The sequence below is a fragment of the Mustela nivalis genome, assembly GCF_964662115.1.
Source record: "Mustela nivalis genome assembly, chromosome: X".
Classification (NCBI taxonomy): domain Eukaryota; kingdom Metazoa; phylum Chordata; class Mammalia; order Carnivora; family Mustelidae; genus Mustela; species Mustela nivalis.
Genome location: NC_139040.1, coordinates 80,265,838 through 80,288,063, shown reverse-complemented (window position 1 = coordinate 80,288,063; position 22,226 = coordinate 80,265,838). Strand labels below are relative to the sequence as shown.

The window sequence follows — 22,226 nt, the reverse complement described above, 5'->3', positions numbered from 1 at the left end:
GGATGCATTGTAGACTTATAACTTTAAGATTAATACTGTTATGCCCCAATAATGGGTCTATGATTAAAGGAGCGAGACTGATGTAAAGCAAAGGTCAAGCAAAGCTTTATTTCATGCCAAGCGTCAAGAATCTAACCGAACGTTCGAACGTTCGGGGCCACACCTCTCATGAGAGAAGGCAACCCTTTGCTGTTTCACAGTCTAGCTTTTAAGGGCAAAGGCCATGCAGTCAGGCCTAGCCACGCACAGGTGACCAATGAGATTTTAACACACACAGGAAACTCCAAAGTGAGGCTAGATGACCAATTGAGGTTCAATTTACCCTAGTATAGACATTTGACCCAGCCTATTACACCTTGATTAGGATTGGTGCAAAAAAGTTTCCCAAAGGGCAGAGGAGTGGGGCATACTCCTTAGTATCTAGGGAGACAATATGCAAACACCGCCCCCCTCCCGCTGATTGATGTCTCCACCTGGCCTGACCCACCCTTGTATATGGGCTTTGTTACCTGGAGCTGATTTCCAGGACTTGTTTTTAAGTGAATCCCCTGGGGGAAGGGGAACAAGGACAGTTTAAGGGTTAACCTCAATGAAAGCCTCTTGCTAAAATATAAAAATATAAAATAGGTCCTTACATTACAACAACTCAGTAGGGAAAGTCCCAGTGTGGTGATAAAAGAAGTGAGGTAACTTGCATTGCACATTTTTTTTTAAAACGTGTAAGTTGTATTTTTCCGTGCCATGACATCATACTTTATCTTCATCTCTGTCTACTAGTTTAAAACTAGTTAAACAAATTCAACAATTTTTTAAAAAATATTTTATTTATTTATTTAAGAGCAAAAGCCAGAGAGAGAGAGAGAGAGCATGAGCAATATGGGGCTCGATCCCAGGACTCTTGAGATCCTGATCTGAGACAAAGGCAGACACTTAACTGACTAAGCAAATGAGACTCCCACAAACTCAACAATTTTATAAAATTTTTATTTGTTGGGGTGCCTGGCTGGAACAGTCAGTAAAATATGTAAATCTTGATCTTGGGGTTGTATGTTTGAAATCCACCTTGGGTGTAGAGGTTTTATTTAAAAATAAAATCTTTAAAAAAATTTTTTTTCATTTTTTTATTTAAGCCATTGTATGGCAGTGTTGATCACTATATTGTACACCTGAAACTAATATTAACCTTATTTTAACTAACTACAATTTAAATAAAAACTTTAAAAATAAAATAAAAATAATAATCATAAAAATAAAAAAGAGGAAAAATTATTTGGCAGGAAATTTTCTTAATTGCATTATTATTTATTATTATCATAGTCTGTGTGTGTCGGTGGGAAGTGGCTGGTATTACAGTGAGTTCCATATCTGTGTTACACTGAGGTCCATGTCTGTAGTCAGTCTTTTTTTTCTTTCAGTTTATTTTTAGGGATCCAAAATTCATTGTTTATGAACCACACCCAGTGCTTCATGTAAAAAATTCCCTCCTTAATACCCACCACTGGGCTCACCCAACCACCTGCCACCCTCCTCTTCAAAACCCTCAGTTTGTTTCTCAGAGTCCACAGTCTCTCATGGTTTGTCTCTCCCTCCGATTTCCCCCAGCACACTTCTCTCCATCTCCCAGTGTCCTCCACGTTATTCCTCATGTATTGAGTCTTATAAAAACTTTTATTTCTTTCCCTATTCTGCTTTGCATATGCTTACCTTAGATGTTAAAATGTTATAAACCTCTCCTGCCTGGTCCATTTTCTCTCTCTTCTCTCATGATTTCTCATGCTCTCCCTGCCAACCCCACATGCCTTACAATATCTGGATATGACTAATTTCTTCCTGAGCTACTTTATTCTACTCTGCCATATGGTTGCCCTTCCCTCTTCTGTACCATACCTTCTATCCCCTGCATTTGTGCTTTAACAATACCTAATTCTTTTCACTACATCTGTATCTTTGAGGTCAATACTCAGTAGTGCAATCGCTGGGTCATACACTAGCTCTATTTTACTGGAAAGAAGGGCCATATGCACCCCAGTGTTCATAGCAGCAATGTCCACTATAGCCATTCTGTTGAAAGAGCCAAGATCCCCTACAACAGACAAACGGATAAAGAAGATGTGATCTATGGATACAATGGAATATCACTCAGCCATCAGAAAGGATGAATACCCAACTTTTGCATCAACATGGATGGGACTGGAGGAGATTATGTTAAGTGAAATAAGTCAAGCAGAGAAAGTCAATCATCATATGGTTTCACTTATTTGTGGAACCTAAGGAATAGCATGGAGGACATTAGGAGAAGGAAAGGAAAAATGAAGTGGGGGGATTGGAGGGGGAAATGAAACATGAAAAACTATGGACTCCAAGAAACAAACTGAGGGTTTTAAAGATGAGAAGGATGTGGGGATGGGTGAGCCTGGTGATGGGTATTAAGGAGGGCACATATTGCATGGGGCACTGGGTGTTTTACACAAACAATGAATCATGGAACACTACTTCAAAAACTAATGATGTATTGTATGGTAACTAACATAACATAATTAAAAAAAAAAAAGGAGGGGGACAATACCTAACACTCAATCTTTGCTAGTTTCTTGTTTACCTCCTTTTAAGAGTAAGCTCATTAGTGTTTTTTGTTTGTTTGTTTGTTTGTTTGTTTTGTCTCAACTAAAAGAAGAAAAATAATACACATTATTTTGAAAACTTTTTGAACAGTGTACAAACGTTAGTCAAGTCCACAATGTCTCATCTCTTCTTCCTCCTAACATGGCTAAGTTGAAAAACCCTTTATCTGGGAAAAGATCATTCTCCAGCCACCTTGTGTAAGATTTTGGCTTTAGGTTAGATTATCCTTTCTTTCCTTTTCTGAAAATAAGTTGAAAATATTAATAGCCTCAGTTTCTTCTTCCAAAATATGACTGCTTCTTTACCAAGTGCAAAAGCAACCCATTTTGACCATATAAACAGCTTGGACCTACTTTTTTTGGCTCACTGTTTTAGTGAGACAAGTGGAGTGAAGATGACACACCATTTCCAAATGTATTAATAATTGGTAGACTATACTTCTAAATTGAAGATTTGTTGCCATTAATCTACGACCAGACTCGCTATAATTACAGAGGTAAATTCTTTATATTTACTATATTTGAAATTACCATATAATACCAAAATAAAATTATGATTATGTGAAGAGTCTGTAATATTAAGAAGATGACTTTGAAATGATTGCTTATCTAAATGAAATTTCCCATTTTATAATCTTGTATAAGCTTCCGTTGTCATTTCCTATTTAAAATCTATTAGAAGGCACTCTTATTTTCCCTTAAGTGGGAAGTCAAATGTGGAACAAATTCATCCCAAAGGAACTGATTCTATGTTCCACTGAAGACCAGGTGGCTTCCATGTGGCATTTTGCTTCTTGCATATTGTTCATCTCCTACAACAAATGGGGGTATGCTCTTTATTAAACTAATTCAACTCAATTAGAGACATTGTCTTCAAGGGATAACATCATAGATACTAGAATCAGCATCATACTTTTGGGAAAATTGGGCCCAGGATTTTTGTTTTGTTTTGTTTTAAGATTTTATTTATTTATTTGACAGACAGAGACCACAAGTAGGCAAATAGCGGGGGGGGGGGGGGGGAAGCAGGCTCCCTGCTGAACAGAGAGCCTGATGCAGAGCTCGATCCCAGGACTCTGAGATCATGGCCTGAGCCGAAGGCAGAGGCTTAACCCACTGAGCTACCCAGGTGCCCCTGGGCCCAGGTTTTGATGGCTTCTTTCCTCAATCTTATAAAACCTATTTGAACTCTACTGGATGCCAGAACTGCTTAAAAATATTTGGTCCCTTGTAATTTTAACCTTCCAGTATTCAATGCACCTGATCCATGTAATATCCTATAGTATTTTTGTCAAATGAAGACTCTCAAAGTGTGTTTCTTGGGAGACACTTTTCAATTGGTTGCTTACATTTCTGCATTTATTATTGTTCTAGGCCATCCTTTGAAGATGGTTGTATTGATGGTTGTATTTAGACTTGGAAGACAGAAATAGTATCTTTTTTTTTAACTTAACCTGTTGTGTTTGCAAATATTTTCTGCCTCTGTTTTGATTCTTCTTGTGGGAACTGAGGCTCAGAACTGATATATAACTCCCATCCCTACACACACACAAACACACACACACACACAAATACTGTTAATATTCTGGCTACCTCTATTGCTGTGAATAATAAATTATATTATTTCTGAACCATGAGTCTTTGTCTTCTATCAACACCCAAGAAACTACGGCAGACTCATACACCAGCTTTCAAATAAGGGAAAATAATCTCAGATGCTTTATATTTTTTGATAGTGTTACCTACTTCTGAACATATGACTGAACACATATAAAGCTGGAGCCATGACCATTTAGACCTTCTTCTGTGGAAGAACTATGCATTCACTAGTAAACAATAGTAGTTTCATCTTTTTTTTTTTTTCCTCCTGGACACCATTTCCTCTCTCACACTGTTGCTCAAATTGGATGGAGTCTAAGGTCCTTTGAGGAAGGTTTTTTTAATGATTCAAAATAAAATAGGAAGAGTCTAAAGTGCTAAAAATACTTCTAGATAAAAGGTATAAGATAATGCCAGAAAGGATAGTAATTTTATCTAACAACTGCCTGTTCACCCCTTTTTTGTTCATTAACTAATCTCCAAATTCCTGACTAAATCCCTTTGTAAGCCAGAATGTGAGCTAAAAACTGGGATTTTAAAAAATTTTCATTTGAAATCCAGTTAGTTAACATATATGGTTGTATTAGTTTCATGTGTACAATATAACATATAGCACTCAGTGCTCATCATGACAAGTACTCTAATTAACCCCCATCACTTATTTAATCCATCACTCCTTTCAGATACCGTCAAGTAACCATCAGTTTGTTCTCTGTAATAAAATGTTTGTTTCTTGCTTTGTTTCTCTTTCTATGTCTTATTATTTCCCCTTTGCTTGTTTGTTTTGTTTCTTTTATTCCATATATGAGTAAAGGTATTTGTCTTTCTCTGAATGACTTATTTCACTTTTAGCATTATACTGTCTAGTTCCAACCATGTTATTGCAAATGGCAAGATTTCAGTCTTTTGTATGGCAGAATAATATTCCATTGTATATAGATACCACTTATTCTTTATTCATCAATTGATGGATACTTGGGCGCTTTCCATATCTTAGCTTTATAAATAATGCTGCTATAAACATAGGGGTGCTAGCATCCCTTTGAATAAGTTTTCTTATATTCATTGGGTAAATACACACCATCAGGTTTGTTGGATCACAAAGGACTTCTATTTTTAAATTTTATGGAAATTCCATACTGTTTTCAAATATGGCTGTATCAGTTTGCATCACCACCAACAGTTCACAATTGTTACTTTTTCTTTTTTTTTTAAGATTTTATTCATTTGACAGAGAGAGATCACAAGTAGAGAGAGAGAGAGGAGGGAGCAGGCTCCATGCCTGGCAGAGAGCCCGATGTGGGACTTGATCCCAGGACCCTGAGATCATGACCTGAGCTGAAGGCAGAGGCTTAACCCACTGAGCCACCCAGGCAGCCCCCACAAGTGTTACTTTTTCACATCCTCTCCAACACCTTTTGTTTCTTGTAGTGTTGATTTTAGCCATTCTGACAGGTGTGAGGTGGTACCTCTTTCTAGGTTTGCTTTGCAATTTCCTGATGATACATGATGATGGCCATCTTTTCATGTATCTACTGAACATTTGAATGTGTTCTTTGGGGAAACACTTGTTCATGTCTTCTATCCATGTTTTTATTGGATTATTTGTTTTTGGATGTTGACTAAAAACTGGATATTAAGTAACACACAAGACAGGTTTCCTTGAGCTTAAATTTTATTTGCATGAGTATCATTAACAGGAAAAAATATGCATATGTGTATGTACAAGTGTGTTTATGTATACATCTATCTATCTATCCTCTATCCCCTGTCTTCTAACTGTGGTAAATCCTGTAAGGTGGGGAATGGGATAGTCTGAAGAAATATGCTGCTGGATATGCTGGGTAAGCAAATTTAATTGCACTCAGATGCATTGGATATAAGTGAATCACTCAAATGAGTTATTTAATATTATATAGAAACAAAGTAAAAGTTTATGTAGTTGAAAATAATAGGTAGTTAAAATAATTTTTTTGTTTGTTGTTTTTGTGTCTTTTTTTGTTTATATATACTATGGTGTGAATGTTTATGTCTTCCAAAATCATATTATGAAATCTCACTCTGGAAGTGCTAGTATTAAAACATAGGGGCCTTTGGGAGGTGATTAGGTCATAAGTGGGATTACAGTCCTTTTAAAGGAGACCCCAGAGAGTTCTCTTGCTTCATTCATCATGTACGTTTACAGTGAGAAGATAGCCATCTATGAGGAAGTGGGCTCTCCCTGGATCTGCCCATTCCTTAATCTTGAACTTCTCCGTTCTAGAACTGTGAGAAATAAATTCCTGTTCTTTATAAGCTATTAAGTCTATATCATGTCCGTTATAGCAGCCTGCATGCAGAAGGACACTATGACCTAAAATGAGAGCAATAAATATAAAGTTTCAGTAAAGTCAGTTGGTACAATGTTTTTTTTTTACTTAGAGAAGACATGCTGCTTCATGTTAAACCTTGATATTGTATATGTTTCTTGAAGGGCCACTTCTTACTCCTTTGTGTGTTTTCCACAAAGTCCAGGATGATGCCTTACATAAAGGTAATATTTTATAAATACTGTTGGAAATATATACTTCTCTAAAATCTTATTTTGCCTACAGATTACTTGGATCCACTTTGCCTTGTGTAGAATATTTGAAATATATTAAGAACAGAATGTCTCTCTAAATAACATTTAGAATCATCATTAGTTTATGACTCCTGACTCATTTGTTTATGCAGTGATACTTACTGCAAGAACACTGAAGTTTGTAATATAATTTTGAATTAATCACCAAGCTAGTTTATTTTAACTTATGAAAAAATAATTTCTCATGTTGGTTTAATTCTGCTCTTATGTTATGGTCATGACATTTTCATTAAAATAAAGTAGAAAATAGAAGTAAATAATAAATGAAAAATAAAAATTAAAAAATTAAAAAATAAAAGCAAATCTCTTGTGAAATGTTACACTTTTCTTACTTATTTTGTTTTGCTTTTCCTCTATCATGCTGGCAAAGCCGTATTTTGCAGATAGGTACAATTTTCTAGGTGCTAGGTTTGTTACTTTTGCTAAAATTTTCAAAATATAAGGAGTTGAATAGTCATGGATTGTTTATTAAACTCCTTATCTATACATATAAAAATAAAACAATAATGGTGACTTGGGTATTTCTAAAATTGTATTCTGTTTTTCCATATTATGGTTTACAATGTAATTAATAAAGATTCTGCATATATTAACATCCATCCCCTTCTATCTCATCTGTATGTCCATACAGAGCATGTATGATTTCTATTCATTGCTATGTTGTGGTGAAGAGATTGTCTGAAGTAGCCTATATTTATGCAGGTAGATCTTAAGCTACGGTGCTCTTGTTTATTTACTTGTTCATGATCAGTATGTCTGAAAGATGGTAACTATTGCATCAGGTGTGATGATTAAAAAATATTATTGGTGCCTGATACACTGTGATGAAATAGGTAAGTCAATTCATAATTGGTTAATTAAATTAGAAAAGAAATTCCTTTGGATTTGTTCTTTATTAAGAGTTTTTTTTTAACGAATGCCTTGGGATGTTTTTTGTGTAATATATATCACATGCCTCAACCTTTAAATTTGAATGTAGAAAAGAGTTATCAGAATGAGCCTAGAAAATATTGTTATGGGGGCGCCTGGGTGGCTCAGTGGGTTAAGCCGCTGCCTTCGGCTCAGGTCATAATCTCAGAGTCCTGGGATCGAGTCCCACATTGGGCTCTCTGCTCAGCAGGTTGCCTGCTTCTTCCTCTCTCTCTGCCTGCCTCTCTGCCTACTTGTGATCTCTCTCTGTCAAATAAATAAATAAAATCTTAAAAAAAAAGAAAACATTGTTTTGAAATATTTTTGTTCTGTTATATTATGTTAACTTGGGAAATAATGGTAGTTATTTTTATTAGCATTTCCTACTTTCCACATGCCCTTACAGATGAGATATCATGTTTTTCCTACTCTTTTTATCGTGGTTGTTATATTCTTCATGATCAATAACAATCAATGAAAATTCATAACATTAATTTTCTTTGGGAAAGTGATATTTTAGCAGGAATCCATGACCAAAAATTTTAGCTGTTGTTCTTCCAGGAGATGAGACTATCAATGTTCCCGAAATTTCAAGAAATAGAACTTATTAATTGTGTTGGTTGATGTTTATTGTCTCTGAACTTAGAGGTGCATAATTCAATTTAAAATTTATTTTGGGGGCGCCTGGGTGGCTCAGTGGGTTAAAGCCTCTGCCTTTGGCTCAGGTCATGATCCCAGGGTCCTGGGATCGAGCCCCGCATTGGGCTCTCTGCCTAGCAGGGAGCCTGCTTCCTCTTCCCTCTCTCTCTGCCTGCCTCTCTGCCTACTTGTGATCTCTATCTGTCAAATAAAATAAATAAAATCTTAAAAAAAACGGAGTGGACCTTATGGGGGTGCTTATCTGAAATTGAGGGACATTATAAAAAAATAAAAAATAAAATTTATTTTGAATTGAAAACAAGATCTTACTGAAGTTTAGGCATCCCACTTTATATCAGGCCTCCAGTACATTCTAATTTATTTATAGAAAATATCATAAACATGAATGACACTTTTCCTATTGCATTTATATGAAACTGCAATGACTCAAAGATGTCAGATTTGAAAAGCACTACCTTTCTATAATTTCTGTTTCCTAGGAGGAATGGATATACCATTTTAGCACAATTATCCAACAGTATTCAAAACCACCATGAATTTTAAAACATAGTTATTACACCCTAAAAATCAAGTATGAAAATGTATAAACAACCAAATCTCTATCTGTAAATGAATTACTCCACACAGACGGGTTTTAAAACTTTCTAACTTAAGGAATTTGATAGCACAGACTCAGGGTAGTAGTTTCAGTGCCTACAGTATACTTTCAGGGAGAGAGTAATGTAAGCTCTGAGTCACTTTCTGCCTAGAGATGACCTAATAGTGGTTCTGGCATTGTTTGTTTGTTTTTGAAAATACGTTCCTGGGCGTCATTCAGAAAATGCAGTTTGGCATCTATATAAATTAAGTATGATCTTTTTGAACTTTTGTCTTTCATTACATCAAATTAACATAATTGTACAGAAATTCCACTAAATTAAGCATTGTTAGGAAATGTGTAAATTGGAGCTACTCAAATTAGTTGCTCTTTGAACTATGTGCTGTTGGTTCAGGAGTAGATAAGGATTTTGAAGGCAAACCTAAATCATTGCTTCCTTTTTTGAGAGATTCTCAGCATATTTTCTTAAAATTAGCTGAAATAAACAATGTGTTTAGTCGCAAATTGATTTGTATTTTTGCACAAACTCCCTATCTCCTTGAGAATTATAACAAATATTTCATGAAACATCATTGATCTTTACTTTGTTACACTGCTGTAAAGTACATTCAGAGTTGCCAGTTAAAGGTGTTAGTGTTGAGATGAAATGTCATGCATTTTTCTTCACTTCCATGCAAATGAACACAGTAATTTATTAAGACACAATGAAGAAAAAAAAATTGACAATGAGTTCCAGATTTTAAAAATCACTTGCCATTCAATCCAAATTGTGAGTTTGATCGGTTACCGAACACTTTATAATGCACCCCCGGTAATTTTACAGAGATTACTTTTTTCTTACCAATTCTTGATTATTCTGTCTTGCAATGCAGAGAAAGCTAACTAATTTAAAATAAACTTCCGTTAATTTTGATTGTTATAAACTTAAAATTGACTAATTTCCATATACAGAGTTTAAAATGTTCACAATTTACATTAAATATATATTCTGTGTATACCTTGGAAAAATTATACTGAAAATTGAAATTAAAATGATGTTGTATATAGCTGCAAGAAGCCGCCTGTCCCATTTCATCTTACTATATAAGTTGTGTCAGGTAATTTATAAAATCCCTGCTGCATAACAAATCTATTTTTTGTTGGAATGGGTAGTAATGTTTCTTCTTATTTCGAAATAAGAGTTGGTCTATGAGTGCCTCTGCAACTGTATTTTCCCTAAGTGGCTTCATGGTCTTGAACTGAGAAAGCTCAGAGCATTAAACATCAAAGTAATATATTTTGACATAATTAGACATCAAGGAAATGCAATTAAAATGACACTGAGATATCACTACACACTTACCAGAATGGCTAAAATAAAATATAATGACAAGCCCAAAAGAAAAAAATATACCGTTTGATGATACACAATGGCAAGTTGTACCATAACTTAACCATCTCAGACTAGTGTAATGTTAAATTTGTTTTTCTAAGCCATGTTTTGGGTCACTTACCACTTTTCAAGGATATAAAGTGCTATCATTTTACTTAAAACTGTGAAATTTGGTCAGATTTAAATTTCAATTTATGTTAAAACATTCTGTAAACTGTGTTAGTCTTTGACATTTGTTCCCTCAGTTCAGTGAATAACACTATATCATATTCTGAAAAATACGCTAATTTTTATTTTGAAAAATATCCCTTTTTCCTCTTATGGTAATTATTAATATGAATTAATAGTAGAATTTGATATGGTCCAATATGACCATAAATACTTTATTGTATATTATCAAATTTAATAATGAATATAATGTACTTCTTTGGACAATTTTTAAAGACCAGTCTACTCTTAAAACAAAGAAAATGGAGATGCACTTCTTTAGTTCACACAAATTTCATTTTATTATATATAACCTCAGATAAATTTCAACAAATCATAATTTATTAAACTCATGTCTACTTAAAAATCTCATAGAAGAGTTAAACCATCAAAAATAAAAATAAACACACACAACACACACACATCACCCATGTATTGGCAAATCACAATTGCTGTAACAATACATTAGGCATTCCACAGTTAAGGGCTATCAAAATTTCCATCAGTGACAAAAAGATTTGTATCCAAATGGACTGATTTTCCAGAATCCAAGAAAAAAGTCTCCTAGGATTTATTTAAAGGTAAATATTTGAACAAATACTTCTTAAATTTAGGAAATTCCGAACATACGATTAAAGAATATTTGCAGTGCAGACTATATTCAATCCTTCCTTCAAAATGTGCCTTTGAGTACATAATTCTGTTTTCTCGATCTAAATTGAGCTGTCTTCCGAGGAAGTTTTACAAAATGTGTGTCTCTGTGTGATAAATGTTCTAAGACCTAACATGCCTCATTGTATTTTTACTATGCTCTCAAATTTAATCAATAATTTGGATTGATGTATAATACCTAGTTTCAAATATCTTTTCCATCTATAAAAACTCCCAGCTGTCTCTTTATATGCTATTACTATTGAGAATTGTGCTGTCAGTATTATTCTTGTACATTTTAGGTGATCTGTTCTTCACTTGGGCATCATTTATGCTCTTCTCTGTTTTTGATATTCTTAAAACTCACCATAATGTATACGAGTGGTTTTTAGTGTGTGTAGTTTTTGTTTTGTTTTGTTTCTGATATCTCATGTTTGGCATCATTTTAAGTCTGGTATCTTTTATCTTTCTTTAATTCTCCAAAATTTATCTCAGTACTTATTTAAATATTTTCTTTATTTTTTTTTCTCTTCTGCTGTATTTGGGCAGAAGTCATTAATTTGTTTGTTTGTTTTTCCCAACTCATTTATTTATTTTACAGCTATATTCATCTTAGTCTCCATTTATTGTATTCTTTATTTCAACAATTTTCACTTAATTTATATTCACAGTATAGTATCTTTCTTTTCCTTGTATATGTATATCATTATTTTATCATATACTTTTAAGCTATTTTTAAAAATATTTTATTTATTTATTTGACAGTGAGAGATCACAAGTAGGCAGAGAGGTGGGCAGAGAGAGAGGAAGGGAAGCAGGCTACCTGCTGAGCAGAAAGCCCAATGTGGGGCTTGATCCCAGGACCCTGAGATCATGACCTGAACGGAAGGCAGTGGCTTAACCCACTGAACCACCCAGGCGCTCCTTTTAAGCTATTTTTTAAAAGTACAGTCATTCTTTTTTTTTTCAAGATTTTCTTTATTTATTTATTTGACAGAGAGAGATCACAAGTAGACGGAGGGCAGGCAGAGAGAGAGAGAGGGAAGCAGACTCCCTGCTGAGCAGAGAGCCTGATGCAGGACTTGATCCCAGGACCCTGAGATTATGACCTGAGCTGAAGGCAGTGGCTTAATCCACTGGGCCACCTAGGCGCCCCTAAGCTATTTTTTTAATTCCTGATCCAATAACACTTGGATTGGCATATAAAGTTAACCACATCATATTTTGTAGGTAAGTAATTGTACTTTTTATGTGCATAGTTATTTTGGTCCATGAGTTCAGCTCTTCTTAGGATCATCAAATCTCTGTAAAGTCTGGGTATGCTAGGATTTTCTAAGCAACAATAAAATACATTGAAACCTGGTAGCTTAATTATAATAATGTTTTCTTTCTCAATCATTCACAATAGTATTCCATTCTGAGTAGCTTCCTTCTATTTTGCAGCTATAGTGTTTGGAAAAACTTGAATTATGATATCACTGTGATAATGTGAATTAGTCAGGGTTTTTCAGTGAATCGGGAAGAGAAAAAAAGGAAGATATTCTCCAGGGCCAACTCTAGAAGTGACTATTAAAACATCTGTTCAAATTCAATTGAACAAAACTCAGAAATGCCATCTCCAGTGAAATACAAAAAAGATTATATATAGTTCTGGGCACACACATCTCATTTGACCCAATGATGTATATCAATGAAAGACTGAAGGCCAATCACCACTCCATGGGAGAATTTAAAAATAAATTTACTAATGAGGCCAAGAATTCAGAATCACAAATACATCAGAATAATAACTGCCTTCACTTGATGTTATTCTATAAGATAAATCCTATGATCAAGTTTCAATTTTAAATTCTTACAATTTTAAATTCTTAAATCGTTATGAAGAAGCATCATTTGGAGGGAGCAGTTTTCATAATTTATCATCCATCAGCCTTTTTTTAAAGATTTTATTTATTTATTGGACACAGAGAGAGAGAAAGAGAGAGAGAGAGAGAGAGAGAGAGAGAGATCACAAGTAAGCAGAGAGGCAGGCAAGCAGGGAGGGAAGCAGGCTTCCTTTTGAGCAGAGCCCGATGTGGGGCTGGATCCCAGGACCCAGAGACCATGACTTGAGATGAAGGCAGAGGCTTAACCCACCACCCACGTGATGAGAGAGCCACTCAGGTGCCCCTCATCCATCAGTCTTAATTGATTGGAGGAAAATGTGTGGAGGAATAATGCCTTAGGGAGCTAATCTCTCTAAAGAATTTTCAAGTCTTTACCCCTTCAAGGTTTTTGTACAGTTCTGATAGCCTCTAAACATCCAGCGGATTTCTACAGTGACAGGCCTGTTAAAACCTGTCTTCAAACCAGGAATAGAGCTTGAAACATACCAGTCAAGGGCAACTTTGAGTCTTTTAAGGAATTTATCATCATTTCTTTGTTTTTGGTTAATATCTGAAATAGTTCCATATTACACTTGCATAATTTCTCCAGAGCTGACTTTGAAGGAGGCATTCAGTTCCAGCTAGTTCCACATTTTGGCAAGAACTATACTTCTATATTTAAAAAAAAACATATTTTAGGGCGCCTGGGTGGCTCAGTGGGTTAAAATCTCTGCCTTCGGCTCAGGTCATGATTCCAGGTTCCTGGGATTGAGTCCCACAGTGGGCTCTCTTCTCAGCTGGGAGCATGCTTCCATTCCTCTCTCTCTGGCTGCCTCTCTGCTTTCCTATGATCTCTGTCAAGTAAATAAATAAAATTTTTAAAAAAACATATTTTATACCAGTTATTCATATTATTTACTAAGATATCACAATACAAATAATACAAACAGTTGCTCTTTATTAATACCTTCAACCAAGATCATAAAATATGTCATATTTTCTCCAAAAATTTTATATCATCTGATAGGTCAGATATATATAAAATTACATTTAAAGTTTTAAAAATATCAGCAAATATTTTCATTTAATAGCAATTTTGAAAAGAAATCTACTTTTCCAAACACGACTTTTTTTTTAAAGATTTTATTTATTTATTTGACAGAGAGAGATCACAAGTAGGCAGAGAGGCAGGCAGAGAGAGAGGAGGAAGCAGGCTCCCTGCTGAGCAGAGAGCCTGATGCGGGACTCGATCCCAGGATCCTGAGATCATGACCTGAGTCGAAGGCAGCGGCTTAACCCACTTAGCCACCCAGGCACCCCCAAACACGACTTTTTATCCTATTTATTTTGAATTTTGTCAACAACTGATAAAATGTTTAGCGAGACTATAAATGTTAGATCCACAAAAATGATTAATAGATGTAGGTTCAAATTATTATGTTCCATTAAAAATGATTTAGTCTTTAATGAACATCTGTTTGGTAATATGTTGTATCCAGATATAGTAAATTAAAGACATATATAAAATTATAGGGAAATGACATCTTCCGTTCCATTATGAGTAGAGCTTTTAAAATGCTATTTGTCACAACCTGTCATCTTGTCATTATGTAGCATTATGTAGAAATTAAAAAATGTATACTCTTCACTTCGAAGTCTTTTGGAAATCTAAAATATGACTTTCTATGGTTTGTGTCTCCATATTGCTTTATTGCCAGTTAAAACAAATCCACATGCTTTGATTCAAAGGTAATAAATTACTCTTATTTGGAAAAAGGATGTTTATTTTTGTTTTTTTTTTGTTTGTTTGGTTTTTTTTTAAGATTTTATTTATTTATTTGACAGAGAGAGATCACAAGTAGGCAGAGAGGCAGGCAGAGAGAGAGAGAGGAGGAAGCAGGCTCCCTGCTGAGCAGAGAGCCCCATGCGGGTCTCGATCCCAGAACCCTGAGATCATGACCTGAGCCGAAGGTAGCGGCTTAACCCACTGAGCCACCCAGGCGCCCCGGGGATGTTTATTTTTGTTCTCTCACCCTTAGCAGGTGGTTTCATTTTAGCACACTTCAGAGTTATAATTTCATGCTTATTAAAAACATTTATTTTGATCTACATAGATGAATGAAACTTTTATTTTATTAAATTATTTGCCAAAAAATCTGTGATTTTTAAAAATGTATTTCCTTTGAAGGGTTATTTTAGAGCATTCAAAGAGGATCTAAGAGTGTGGTATTATGCAGTTTTTAAGTAGGTATGAAATGGTTAATTATAGGATTGTTTCTTTAAGGCTTACGTATATTGTCCATTATATGCTATAAAATATTTTGAAAGTAAATTTAAGGTATGTTTTACGTAGTTTATTTTATGGAAAAAAATATTGAAATGACTTATGAAATTCAGTATACTCTCAACATTAATTTATTTTGAAATTTACCAGTTGTGTACTGAACTTTTATATGGCAGATATTACTTCAGACTACACTGGTAAATGAAATACTTGGCTTTGTAGAACTTTTATTTTAATGGGTGAGACAATTCAAAGCTATAAACCTTAATAAAAATGGCATAGTGCATTCAAAAAGGAAGAGTACAATGGGGAAAAAGAAAAATTCGATCAGGGTGAGAAAAATCAAGGTTGCTAGGCAGGGGATGGGGAGTTAAAATTTTAAATAGGAAGATCAGGGTAGTTACAATGAAGCTGACAATTGAACAAAGGTATGGAAAGGTGATGAATTTGCGCAGAACTATCAGCAATAAGGTCACTCCAGACAAAGGAATTGGCTATCTTGAAGGCCATAAGGTTGGATCATGCCTGGCATATCTGAGGAATAGCAAGGAGGCCACTGTGAGTGACTGAAGAGTAGCAGGAAAAGAGGTCACAGAGGTTAAATGACTGGCTAGATCATGTAAAAGCTTAGAAGTCATTGTAAAACTCTGGCTTTTATATTTGGAAACTTACTGTGTGATAGAATTTCTGCTAATAACTGAGAGTTCAAATGTCCATAAAATTTCAAGGATTCTTATTCTAGTAAGACAGAATAAAGAGAAAGAGTTCATATTTTCACATGGTGTAAGAAATGCTCGGAGATCAAAGTGTAGGAAGCTATGGGACCACAGAAGAAGGCACTAAAATCACACCATATATTTGATGACTGTGACTATATATAAATTTGTATTTTCTAGATTTTTTGTAGTCATGGAATCACACAGTATATACAATTCATTGCCTGGATTTTCTTTTCTCAGCATCATTACTTTGAGAATCTCCAATTGTCTTTGCTCTATTGATGGACATTGATGAACATTTCCACTGTTTTCAATTCTTAAAAATAAAGCTGCTATGAAATTCATATACAAGTCCTTGTATGAACATAGGGTTTGTTTTTCTTGGTTAAATGCCTAGAATAAAATGGCTATTTGTGTAACTGCAACATATTTTTCATTTAAAAAAATTTTGAAACTATTTTCCAAAGTGGTTGTATCATGATATATGCCAACAACAGTTTAGATTTTTTGTTGCTTCTCAATCTAGCTCAGACCAAGTACAATTAGCCTTTATAATTTTAGCCATTCTAATAGATATGTAAGCATGGCTCATTATGATTTTAATTTTTATTTCTTTAATGTTTAAATGTTGAGAAATTGGCCATGTGCTTATAAGCCATCCATATACTTTTGGTGACATGTCTCGTCCATTATTTCCTTCACATGTAAAATTGGATACTCTGTTTGGTTATTAGTAAGGTTTTTTATTTTTATTCATTTTTAAATAATCAGAGTAGATGTCCATTCTCAGATATTTAATTTGCAAATCCCTTCTCCATCTTTATGGTTTCTCAATGGAGCTTTGATAGCTGTGTCTTTCAAGAAATATGCTACTTCTTTCCTGGTACACGGAGGTATGACTACAACATTATCAATGTTGACCTTTGCAAAGAAAATCATGGCTTAAGATATATGTAGTCTGCAGTTGTTGGGAGTGTTCACCATCCTTGCCTCTAACTCATCTCTCACTGCCCACACATTCAGGTATAGGGGAATATTGATTGACAAAATATTAATTGCCAAATAACACTATTTGGAGAATAAGAAAAATGCAGGCACCTGATTATATAATATTTCTTAAATAAAATATGTTTTTATAAGTGCTATTGGAAGTAAATTCCTCAATACTTTAATCACACAGAATGATGGAGCCCTAGATTTTTTTCCTTGTATTTACTAAGAAAATGATCATGCCTCAAGTATATTAAAATGGAATAGGGAAAATTAAAAATTGTTTTAAGTTGATTTGCGTGTGTTGTGCGTATGTGAGAGAGAAAGTGAGAGAGAAAGAGAAAGAGAGAAAAAGAGAAAGGGAAAGACAGAGAGGTGGCTGCAGTGAATTGATGAGTTGGAAGATAGATTTTAAAGTTTTGTCTTTTGCTTTCTACATTTCCTTTTCCTTAGGTTCAAGAGAACAATCAGTAATATCTCAGATGCCTGCTGGTAACATCAGCAGAAAGAGTTAGAGGTTCCTAGAAAATTAAAGAAGAGATATAGTTTTCCTGACATAAGAAAAGTCATTTTTTGTCCCCAGCTATTTTCAATGATCTATACCCCACCTGTGTACTTGCCCAAGCACACTTCTTCCAAAACTTCCTGGGAGGTTTTTAAAAAGAAATGCAAAAACCTCACTCCTTAAGGATTTTGAGGGAACAAGGCAATGGGAAAACTAACAGTCACCACCAGACCAGGAAATAGCCTAAGCTATTGAGACAATAAATCAGTGGTAAAACTCCTAGTGCTATTTCAAAAGTAATCAAGGCCTTGCATTCCTTGTCCCAGAAAATGAGCCCAAGACCCCATCTAGTTTATATCTGCTCTTGAAGACTGCAGAGTTCCTTTCCCTTGTCTAACAGTTACCTCTGCTTTATTCTAACGTTGACGTTTCTGCCCTCGGTGAAATACAAGCTTCATTCAGGTGAACATGCAATACATATTGCACAAATACATATGTGGATGTGCATGCATCCACAACCTTATGACCAACCATACACGGGATAATAAAACTCTCCCTTCTGAGTATTCATCTTAAATACTAAATAAAAATCTCTCTCCTGTTCAAACAGTCAAGGCTTTGGAACTTATTCCCTGTGAACTCCTTGTATGTTGTAAACAAAGATTCCTTTGTTTGACAACTCCACCTGTTTCTGTGATTCACCAAAGACTGACCTCAGTTAGTTCAGTTACTGTAATGTAATATCAAGCATATCTAGTTAGTTGATCATTTTGTTCAAGTCTTACATATCTTACCAATGTGATGACCATTTGTCTATGTAATCTTAAAATAAGGGTGTTGAAATTATTTTCCATTTGTCGTCCAAGGTAGAAGTTATGATTTTTGTTCTTAGTTTTTCCCTATATATCCCCAAATCTGTTATTACGTATTAAAAGTCAAGAATTATTATACTCCCGGGGCACCTGGGTGGCTCAGTGGGTTAGGCCGCTGCCTTTGGCTCAGGTCATAATCTCAGGGTCCTGGGATCGAGTCCCGCATCGAGCTCTCTGCTCAGCTGGAGCCTGCTTCCTCCTCTCTCTCTCTCTGCCTGCCTCTCTGCCTACTTGTGATCTCTCTCTGTCAAATAAATAAATAAAATCTTTAAAAAAAAAGAATTATTATACTCCCTGATGAATTCATCCTTTTACTCTTCTGTAATTTTGACTTGATCTTTATGTTAGATAATGAAATTTGCTTTAAAATCACTTTTCATTATCTTGATATAACCACCAAAGTTATAGTGTGATTAGAGTTAATATAGCATATTTTTTCTTTTACTTTTTAAAGCACTTCTATATTGAATCCTGACAAAGAAACAAAACAGCTTTTTAACTCTGGAAGCATCTTTCTAAATTATCTTTTTTTTTTTTAATGAAGCAGTAGCAATTTTTGTTAAGGGACCTAAACTGAAAGTAGGTTTAGAAATTTATTTATTTTTTTATTTATTTAGTAAAAGATTTTATTTTATTTATTGACAGCAAGAGAGAGAGAGAGAGAGAGAGAGAAGAAGCACACAAACAGGGGGAATCATGTGCAAAGGGAGAGGAAGAAGCATGCTCCTTGGGGTGCAAGTAGTCCCATGCAGGGCTGGATCCCTGTACACTGGAATCATGACCTCAGCCAAAGGCAAACATCTGCTTAAACAACTAAGTCATCCAGGCACCCCTAGAAAATTAAAAAAAAAAAAAGACCTTTTAAAAACATTTTGTTTCTTTCTTGTTTTTTTTTTAAATATTTTATTTATTTGACAGACAGAGAGACAGGAAGAGGAACTATAAGCAGGGCAGAGGGAAAAGGAGAAGCAGGTTTCCCACTGAGCAGAGAGCCTGATGTGGGGCTCCATCCCAGGACCCTGGGATCATGACCTGAAAAGAAGGGACACTTCTTGGAGGAAGCCACCCAGACACCTCTTTTCTTTGTTTTTAATATATGGCAACTGATGCTTCCCAGCCACGAGGAGCATATTACCCATTGATTAAATCTTTGATAACAACCTATTTAAAAAGGTGTGTAAATATATACTTACTCAGATTTATACACTTTGTGTTTTCTTCATAGTTTGGGGCTGGACCCCATGGTCACAACACTGCTTCCAGTCTTTGCCTTCCCATCTTTTGATACCAGGTATTTGGTCAGCAAAGCAAATTAGTATCAAAATTAATAAGCCCTTGGCACCATATCTCTGGAGCAGGGCTTGCTCTTAGCCAAGGCCCAGAGCAGTTGACCTCCCCTTGTTAGTGCTATAGCCCCAAGGACTAGGTCCCTGCCACCAGAACTCAGTCTTACATGTTATGCTAAGCAGACAAAACCAAAACAGGAAAGCTCTGACAGCTTTCACTGGCATGCCTCATCTCCAACTCCCTCGACGTCCAGGAAGTACCAGATGACAGGGAGGGGTCTTGGTCCAACATATGGGAGGGAAGGAAGTAGCCACGAGCAAGTACCTGCCTCTCTGTTCCTTTCTTTCATGAGCAGGTTGTAAGGAGGAGGAAGAGGAAGGGGAAGAGAGGTGAACTTCAAGGGGTGAAGGCCTCAGGTAGGCAGCTGGCTCCTGCCAGTAGGAAAGGGACAAAGGAGAAGGCAGTGAGTCTTGCAGGGAGGGTGGGGGGTAAGGGTTACAGCTTATGATGGAATCTGGACAGGAGTAATAGGGATACTAGTCATTTGAGTCCACCATTGGCAAGCTGGGCTGGGTGTCAGGGCAGATAGGCCTTCCTGGGCAACGGCACATGAGAGAAAGTGGAATTCTTCTCTGAGGAGCAGGTGGAGCTTTGGGTGTTGGGAAAGCATAGACAGTATTGTTCCAGGGCCAAGGACAGGTCCGGGTACTCCTGGTTGGAGGTCAAGGCCACAGTATGATCCAGGTCTTCTACCAGCAGCTTGAAGGTACCACATGCCAGCCACCCCTCATTATTGTGTCTAACTCTCTGGTGCACTTATTGGCTTATCCATCAAATGACTCCTTCAGCAGCTTAAAAACCACCTCCACAGGCACTCCAGGATATGGGAGGCTTCCAGAGTGAAAATTTTGCACAGGATCACCCCAAAAGACCAGAAGTCACTCTGGTGGATGTAGATCTGGTCAAACGTGGCCTTAGAGACCATCAACTTCACAGGCAGTCCACTATTGGTTCTCATTTTATAGTAACTGATGTGGTGATATCTCTGGCAAGGCTGAAGTCTGAGATCTTCATCATGTTGTCCTTTGTCACCAGCACTTCCCTGGTGGCCAGGTCTTGGTGTATGCACTTCTTGGAGGCAAGGTACTCCATGCCTCAGGCTACCTGGTAGGCACAGGATACCGGGTGCTTGGAGGAGAGTTGCTCTGCTGCATTGTGGCTGATATTGTAACAGTACTCCAGGTCAGGAGGCCTCTGGGCCTGCAGGTACTCCTGTATGTTGTCTTTGGAGGCATATTCCATGATAGTGTACGAAGGACCATCCTGTGTGCAGGACCCAGCAGGTTGATGGTGTCCTTGTGCTGTCCAATCATCTTCATCATCTCCATTTCTGAGATTAGGTTTGACAGGTCTTTCTCTGCTGCATCTGACTTCAACATCTTCACAGACACTTTAGTCAAATGGTTGGATTTGTCTTTGTCCAGCCCAATGGCCTCCTCCAACACCACCTGCCCAAAGTAGGCCTCTCTTAGGGGTCTGCCTAAACTGCCTACAACCAGCCTGCCTCAAGGCAGTTATGAACTCTAGATTATCCTCAAAAACATTAAACCACAAGCTAAAAATTCTCTTCACTAGGTCTCTGTCGCAGGTCTAATTTTCTTATCTTTCATCATTTATCTTTTTCCTAATTCTTATTTTCAGTATAGTTTATTTGGCTTCCAGGTGTTTCCCCGGGTTTCTGTATGCTGTTTCATAGGGAAGAATTATCCTGTCATAAAATTATTTCTTGAGCATTCATTACATCTCTCAGTTAAAATGGGTTCTTTTATGGTATTGATTCATTTGAGTTTTCTCAAAATGGGAAGAATTTTCAAAATGGTGTTTTCCTCAAGGTTCAGAGTATGTCTTAGCCTCATCTTTACTCTTTTTGAAATTCACTTTTCAAATTCTTGTCCCTCTTTTTATCTTTTTAAATTAAAATGTTTTCTTTTTACTATTTTTTTATTTGAGTGTAGTTGATAGTCAGTGTTACATTGGTTTCAGGTTTTCAATATCTCCATACATTATTCTATGATCACTACAAATATAGCCACCATCTGTCATCATATAACACTATTATAATATCATTGACTATATTCTCTACACTGTCCCATATCTCTTTTTAAAATCTCTGATTTTTATGTTTTCTGTTATTCCAATTTTCGACCATCATTTTACTTGGTTACTTTAATAAAATATGCCTGATTACACACTCTATGCTGAAAACCATAGCATTTGATTTATAGTCTTCTTCTTCTTCTTCTTCTTCTTCTTCTTCTTCTTAATTAACATATAATGTATTATTAGCCCCAGGGGGACAGGTCTGTGAATCACCAGGTTTACACACTTCACAGCACTCACCACAGCACATACCCTCCCCAATGTTCATAACCCCACCACCCTCTCCCTAACCTCCCCACCCCCC

The 22,226-nt window shown here is 35.9% G+C and overlaps 1 long non-coding RNA gene across 5 annotated transcripts in view; it reads left to right on the top strand.

The window, feature by feature from the left end:
- The window catches only part of LOC309856286, a 1,346,109-nt gene that overhangs the window by 378,711 nt on the left and 945,172 nt on the right, over nucleotides 1–22,226 (top strand). The gene's annotated exons all lie outside the window — the stretch shown is intronic.